This window comes from Lathyrus oleraceus, chromosome 5 (genome assembly GCF_024323335.1).
Source record: "Lathyrus oleraceus cultivar Zhongwan6 chromosome 5, CAAS_Psat_ZW6_1.0, whole genome shotgun sequence".
NCBI classification, from domain to species: Eukaryota; Viridiplantae; Streptophyta; class Magnoliopsida; order Fabales; family Fabaceae; genus Lathyrus; species Lathyrus oleraceus.
The window spans coordinates 250,968,246-250,976,586 of NC_066583.1; the positions used below are offsets into that span (position 1 = coordinate 250,968,246).

The 8,341-nt window shown below is 35.4% G+C and overlaps 1 long non-coding RNA gene across 1 annotated transcript; it reads left to right on the plus strand.

Annotated features, from left to right (window-relative positions):
- Positions 1–5,598: 5,598 nt before the first annotated feature.
- LOC127083565 (uncharacterized) lies at positions 5,599–7,861 on the plus strand. Its single transcript, XR_007788468.1, has 3 exons — positions 5,599–6,009; positions 6,124–6,452; positions 7,650–7,861. It is a non-coding gene; the product is annotated as an uncharacterized LOC127083565 (long non-coding RNA).
- The last annotated feature ends 480 nt before the right edge of the window (positions 7,862–8,341 follow it).

Genomic DNA, 8,341 nt, shown 5'->3' on the forward strand with positions numbered 1-8,341 from the left:
GCTTTCAAATGAGTTTGATTTGGAAAAACACTTGACGTTGGATCAAGTGTATTTTATTCTTTTGAAAGAAAAAGTTTTTTTTATCGTGTTGAATTTATCTTGTCAATTAACATGCAAAAGAAAGGAATACAGAAAAGGAAAGTAAATCCTAAACTATTACATGTTCATGGGAATGGGGGACATTTTACCCATAATAGGGGATGGATCATAAACCACACAAGGAATGGGAAAACATTCATACAATAATATAATAGTACCATACCCTAAAATCAATCAAGTGACAATGGTAGAAATCAAACATGTTCATAACCATGCATCATGCACTAAATGTAATTAAGAATGGGTGCAAATGGGAAATTAACTATAGTGAATGCAAATTAGAAGCTAACCCTAAAATCATGCATCAAAGTGAACAAAAAATATAAAGGCAATTATCATGATCAAAGGATTTTCAATCAAAAACTTGATTAAAATCTAATGTGAACCACATGAAATATTAACCAACAAACTTAATTGAAAAATTAACATACAAGTAGTAGTTAAGTTATAACATGATGAATCAATATTTATAGAAGTGGATTAATGATCTACACTAATCAAATACTAATTAATCTCTAGGTTAATTACTAATTGAAACCTAATTGATTTCTAGGTACTACCATCATTTTTATCTTTTCAAAGTCTTTAAAGTAACAAAAACCAATTAAAGCTTAATTGAAATTAAATCACTAATCAAAGCATTTTTCATGAGCAGAATAAAATGCTCATTTCATTTTTAATGCATAAAAATTTGCTAAAAGTGTATCAAGCAAAAATAAAATGAAGTAAAGGTAGAGTAAAATAAATTAAAGGAATAAAGGATGCAGGGGGTGCATGGCAGCAATCAAGGGTGTCAAAAGAAATTCAGGGGGCATGCCCACCAACAAAGTCCAAACTGGCCTTTACACTTAGCTACAACCAGACTGGGGGTGTGAACCAGATGCAAGGTGTAGGGAGCATTTTACGACGGGCTTAAGGCAGAAGGCCCAAGTATTGTGGCTTGCTATCAATTTCCATCAGTAAGGGGTGTATGGACTAGCATAGGGTGCCAAGAGAAAATGTAGTGGGATAAGGGCCATGAGGCCTAATTCAGTAACATATGAGAGGGGAGAGGTTTTAATTCAAACCAATTCAACGTGTTCACATATCAACTATCTCTTTTCAAGACCTTGGCCTGAAAATTGTGTCTCCCCCGTGCCGTAAATCGCCTCTGGCGGCGACGGAGGGCCAAATTCTCCAATTATTACATCAAACAAATCATTTTATCACACTATATCCAAATTCACCCTTTATTTTCTATGATTCCTCGCCAAAAATTCAAATCGAACCTAAAACAATCATGAACCCTAAACGAAAGTTCATAAATTAAATGATGCTCAAGAAGAATCAGAGGCAAGGCATTAGGGCTTTGATTCCTTATGCATGTGGCTACATGGTGGTGTGAAAATTAGCAAATTAGAGGAAGAATGAGAGATGCATGGCCAACCTGAGAAACCGCGTTTGCCTTGGATCTTGCTGAAATATGGAAGATGGAAATGCAACCAGAGATCTTCTTAAAGTAAGCAATTTGAGTTTCTTTCCTTCCTCCCAAAAGTTATCTTCTTCTTCCCTTACTCTGTAGGAATTTGGATGTTGCTCTGTGTTGTTTGCTTTGTGTTATGTTTGCTATATGATTGAGAATTATGAGAGATGTGAGGTTGTTAAGAGAAAAGTGAATGTTATGGTGATAAGAGATTGCAAAGAAAAAATCGAGGGAATTGAGAGAGTGATGAGAGAGTTTTTAGGGTGATTTTTTGGAGAATGATTCGTCCCTGAAAATGGTGATTGATGATGAACTTATGAGGTTTGAATCTTAACAGAGCAAACTCTGGTAATTTTAGCTTAATTCAAGGAAAAAAAACCATTATCACACTGTTAAAGATTGCAGTTAGAATTAGTTAATCTCTTAGGGTTAATTGTGTCTTTGTGATTGAGTTAGTTATTAGGAATTGGATTTTGCCTTAGTTATTAGGAATTGGATTCTGTTAACTGCAAGCTTGTTAGTTAGTTATGCCTTGGTTTTTGAAATCTTTGTTAATCTGTTATAGAATGTTAAAATTTTGTTAAGCCAAAACTAATGTTAGTTGTGATGCTAGCGGAAATATACTCAATGCATCGCACACTCGAACATACAACAGAGTCACCATCAAACTTTAGTATTCCCGAAGAAAAGGGAAAACATCGATAAAACTCAAGGGAAAGAGATATGTTGGGTAAGGAAGTCGGTTATGAAAGGGGAAGCTATTAGCACCCCTAACATCTATGGTATTCATGGGAACCGTTTTGGTTGTTCTTGCTCAAATGGGTGTTATATCTAAAGATTAATCGTAAAAGAATGAGGCAAAATAAAAAGAAATAGATAGAGTGCTCGGTGAGGATTGGGGTCCTCATGCCTACGTATTCTCATAGTGCAATAAGGAATTCAAAGCTCCGTAGTTCAAAGAACTAGTGGTGGGAGATGAAAAGAATTGTGATCAAAGTATGGTCTAAACTAAAGGTATTATGTGATTTGAACTCCAACAAGGGGTGAAAATATGAACCCAAGAGTAAAACTGGTATGAGCCAATAAGTGAGGGGCCTAAGGCATGGTATCACTGTATTGGAATAACCGAAAAAGAAGGAATTAAGTGTTTGGTTTTATAGCACAAACAACTCTTGGTTCACAAAGGGATACAAGATGAAGCTCAAAGAGATACTGTATTTGGCTCAAAGATAACTGAAATATCACACGAACTGAATGAAGGTAGAATATGAATGCATCATGGAGATGAGTGGAGTGAAGTGGCCGAAGTCACATAATTGAAGGGTTTTTGAAACCAAAAGTCAAGGTATATTAGAATCCATAGGAGAAATGGAATTTGTACCATAGAGCAAAACATCGTCTTAGCCAAAAAAAAAATAAGGAATTAAATATTTGGTTTGATAGCACAAACAACTCTTGGTACAAATGAGGATTTGCCACTATATGGTCCTAAAAGGGTGTATATGGAATTCCAAAGAAAATCGTATTACAGTTTCAAAGAAACAATATGTCACTAGGGTGAACGGTTTATGATCAAAGATAGATAATGGAACATGAAATATATGGACGGTGCCATAAGGCGGAAGGAAGGATAATAAGTATGCTCGCGGAGGATTCGAACCCTCGTGCCTACGTATTCTCATAGTGCAATGAGAAAATTAGAGCAATCTTAGTTCGTGGAACTACGAAAACAAAGGAAAGAAAAGGAAGTGTTTGTCTAAGCAACTAGGACTAATAAAAGGATGGGTATGGTACCCATGAGAAAGTATTGTTTGAATACAAGGAAAATGTATCACTTGTTGGGGAACCAACAATTTAAGATCAAAGAGAAATATTGTCTTGGATCCATGAAGGAATAAACTCTGAAACGAAGAGCGAAAGAGGTAATGACTAGGATGTGGAGGAAACTAGGCATACCCACTCCTGTCATAACCAAATATAAAGCGAATTAAATGTTTGGGTACAAGCCAAACAACTCTTGGTTCACAAGGCGGACTTTTCATTAGTCGTCCTAAAAAGATGTGAATGGAATCTAAGGAAAGGTGATATTTTATCTTAAAGAGATGGTATTGAATGAATGAGTGATGAGTGAAGGATTAATTAATAAGGTAGCTCGTGAAGAATCTGAATTCTCCTGCCTACGTATTCTCATTGTGCAATGAGAAAGTCAGAGCTTTCGTAGTTCATCCTACTACGGCTGAAACAAAAGGGAACAAGATTGATTTTCCAGGGTTCACTACCCTTAAAGGATGAAAAAGGAGTGCCAAGGTTCATAACCTTCTAGGCAAGATATCACTACCAGAGTTTATAACTAATGATGTCAAGGAATTGAACTTATCACCTTATAGGGCAAAGAGAATCAGATGCCTGAGTCTATGACTCTCAGAGAAAAGCACTGGGTTGAATAGCCAAGGTTTAACACCTCTCAAGGCAAAGACAAACATATGCCAGAGTCCATGAATCTCAAGGCAAAGAACAAGTGCCAAGGTTTATTACCTCACATGGTAAAAAGAGACATATGCCAGAGTCTATGACTCTCAGGGCATAGAACTGAATCAAAGGTAAGTGTCAAGGTTTATCACCTTAAAAGGCTATGAATTGATTGAAAGAGGGTGTACAACCACAAGTTGCTAATAGAAAAAGATGCTTCACTGTTGGAGTGTTGAAAGATTGATGCTTGCTTGAAGAAAACTTGTTAATTGCATGATTCAAATTGCACTAAAGTCTATGAACAAGGGATAATGCTTTGAATAGCTAGGGCTTACGCCCCGTACGCAAAGTCATTCTAGACAAGGGTAGGAGAAACTCTGTTTCATCATTCCTCATTACTTAAGGCTCATAATGTATAACCCTTATCATGATTGACAAGTGTTGTTAGAGGCTTCTGATTATTGATCTTGATGATGCCATGTTTTTTATTGTATTGAGAAGACTTGAAAATTGTTCGATACGAATTATGCTAAAGTCTATGAATGAGGGTGAATACTTTGAATAGCTAGGGCATACGCTCCGTACGCAAAGTCATCCTAGACAAGGGTAGGAGAAACTTTGTCTCATCATTCCTCATTACTTAAGGCTTATGACTTACAATTTGAATCGCACTTGTCAAGTGTTGTTACCTTTGCTATGCTTTGAGAAGTAGTCCACTTTGCTAGCTATGATTGACTAATGTTGACTTGAAGTCTTGATCTCACATTTGAACCTTAAGGTCTTGAGCTCCTGAGCTTTAGCATATCCATAATATCTTGTACGCAACGAACTTGCCATATCAAGTGATCAAGGGTCTTTTGATCACTTGAATAGGCTTAGGGCTTACAACACGATTACTAAGGATTTGGTTGACCAAAGCGACCTTTGGTCAACACTAACCATGATTGAAATAATAGTTGAAACTAGATACAATAATATCCTATGAAATTAATTAACTAAATAAATCATACAATTCTAATTAGGACACTAAACTAAGGGAACATGCATTAAACTCAAGATTCTAAGCTCTAAGGGAAAAATGGTCATTTCACAAATCATTAACATTGAGTTAAAATTATAATCATGACAATTCTAATTAAACTCAATTCTAAATTCTAGACAAATCCAAATAGCTCTAATTTCTAAAAGATTGTCTAAATAACATAGAAAACTAGTTAAAGTCTAATATTTCTGAAAAACTATTCATCTAAATCAAAATTTAATAATCCTAAAAATCTAATTAAATAACTAAACTAATTAAGTTGGAAAAACCTAATTTACCTAATAATTATAATTCTAACTATTAAACTAATCAACTAATTAAAAAGGAAAGAAATCCCAAGAAAATGGGCCAGGAGAGTATTGGGGCGCAGGCCTGGTCTTAGGGGTATTGGCTAGCAAAATGCTTGGGCCTAGGGATTGCAGGCCCAATGATTAGCTAGTTTCCCAGAGGGGGTTCCATGGGATCACACAGGGTGTAGAAAGAAGCATTTGGTCCTTTGGCCCATAACCGAAGCCAGACCCAACTTCAACATTGGCCACCTCTGCTCTTGAAGTCACAATCCACAAGCTGAAACGAACAAAATTCTTCTGCAAAATCATGATCGAAACGCATACAAGCATCGCGGCTTCCCTACAGAAGAACTCTCCACTGGCCACGAGCTCCGCCAATGGAGGCGGCGGAGATGAATTCAAACCCAAACAAGCTATTACTACGTCCTTTACCCTCACTCTTGAGCTCAAACAATCGGAGATTAACGGACATTTTCAACGACTCAAACCTAAACCCTAGGAACTTAGTTCGAAATTCCTAATGCTACACGGTGGTGTTGGCAAACAGATCAAGAAAAAGATCAAGAAAAACAATCGGTTACAAATAAATTTGAAGGTGAAATTGCAGATGGATGAGAGAAAGGAAACAAGATGAGTCTTCGACCATGGTATGAATTTGATTATAGATACTAGCTAATCCTCTTCTTCTAGGGATTCATCCTTCTTCTTGCTACAATGTCGCGATTGACCGTGGTTTGTGTTGGCTTGTGTTTGATGCGCAGGGTGATTGCGGAGTTTCCGGTCCTAGAATGGGGATGCTCCATGCAGAAAACTATAATGCAGGACTGAAGAACTCAGAAAACTATAATGCAGGACTGAAGAACGAATGCTGCAGAATGTTCGGTTGCAGAAACAGGGAAAAAACTCCAAGTTGAAGAAGATGATGAAGCCGAGATTGAGAGAGATTGAAGATGGGCGAGTGAAGATTCTTGCTGAAAGCAGCTTCACAAATGGAGTGTGGAGAATGCCGGGAATAGAAGATTGGAATTCTGTGATGAAAAGAGATTGTGGTGCAGATTGCAGAATCAAAAAATCCTCAGGTTGCAGAGTGGTGAGTTCTATACATAAGCTCTCTCTTTTTATCCCCAATTCTGTTAGAGATTGTTGTTATTTATAGAACAGAAAATGAAATGAAAGTTAGTTAGGAATGAAATCCAATTCAAGTTAGTTATAAATTGAGATTAAATGAAAAGAAAACCGGAATTGGTTTCTATTGGAATTTGTTGTGAATTTGAGTTTAATTTGGAGTTAGTTATTGTTGTTAAAATGAGTTAGTTATCAACCTGAAGTTTGTTCAGTTATTAAGTTAGTCATAAGTTAGTTTTGCTGTGCTATCCATTTTGGTGTTGAATTGTTGATTCGTTTTTGGATTGTGATGTGAAAAACTCTGTTGATGCAGTATGCTTAATGTGTTACGTTAATTACTGAATTAGGTTTAGTTGTTAAATGTTGAGTTATTGAGTTGGTTATGAATTCTGTTGGAGTTTTTTGCTTTCTGTTCAAAGTCTGTTAGGTGGCTTTTGAAAACAGTTAGAGTTATGAGATTAATTAGTTGGAATGAAAATTAAACTGAAATGAAATGAAGATTGAAGTGAGCTCATTTGAAGTTAAACATGAACTCAATGAAAATTCTCTTACTGCTATGTTTTAAAGTTAGTAAAACTAATATTTGGTAGTTAGTTATTAGGGAGAAGTTATTTTGTTAAGTGAAAAATTAACTTGAAATGTGTAATGGGAAATCGAGATGCCGATTTTATGAAACTGAAATGCAAATTAATTATGGTTTGAATGTTATATTTTGAAATTGGTTTTAAAGGTTAAGTTTCAAATGATTTGAATGTTTTGAAATGGAAAATTAAATGTTCAACTTGAATGATTTCGAAAAGTTATGTTGAAAATGTGTTTGAATAGTTAATTCAAAGTGGATTTGAAAAGTTAATTGAAGTAGTTTTGAATGTTTAGTAAAATGGTCTCAAAGTGTAGCTTGAGTGGTTATTGTTATTTTCCAATATCACATTTGGCATGTCATGCTCAAAACTGTTATTATGTTGTCCTGTTAGCTTCAATTGCCGTTTTAAAATTATGAATGTATTACTTAGAAATTGGCGACATGATTGAGTGTTATGTACCGTAAACAAAACCAATTATGTTAGTTTAGTTGTATGCTTGCTATTAACTTGTTTATGTGGAAATTCTGTTTTGGATGAGGTATGCCTTGATGTTGCCTTGTTGCTATGATATTGTGCAGGTCGATTGAATCGAATGTTTATGGACTAATGCTTGCATATGGATCGGCTTTGGAGGTTGATTTGGGAGGCATTTGGAAGGCGAAAGCAATATCTCAGTATCTCATTGCAATAACATAGATGGATTTGTTTGCTTCACAATTATTAGTATATTTGCTTTCAAAAGCCAGTTTCACATTTAATATAATGAAATCTTTATATGTATTAGTTTCCATTGGTTTAAATGGAATTCCCCAATGCTATACTTAGTCAAAGCAGAAATATCGCTTAGACAATTTCAAACATTTCTCTAAAAGGGAGACTGATATTATCCAGAGCAGCGTGTAGCGGTAAATTCGTGACCATCAAGCTATGGATAAATTTGACGTCAATAAAACTAGAGTCGCCACCACGTTTTTATTGTTTCCAAAGGAAAAGGGAAAAGTACGAACAAAACCCAAAGATAAGAAATTTTCAAATCAAAACTAATAAAATGCCTGAGATTACAAGTAAGGAGGTTGGTTACACAGAGGGAATGTGTTAGTATCCAAAGTGTCCTAGGTACTTTTAAGGAATCATTTTTATGCGCTTATGTTTTTGGTGTAAATGATGTTTGATAAAATATAAAATGAGGGGATGAGAAAAGAATTTATTAATCATATTTTTGTGTTTGACAAGATCTTCGGTCTTATGCCTACGTACCGACATAAAAATG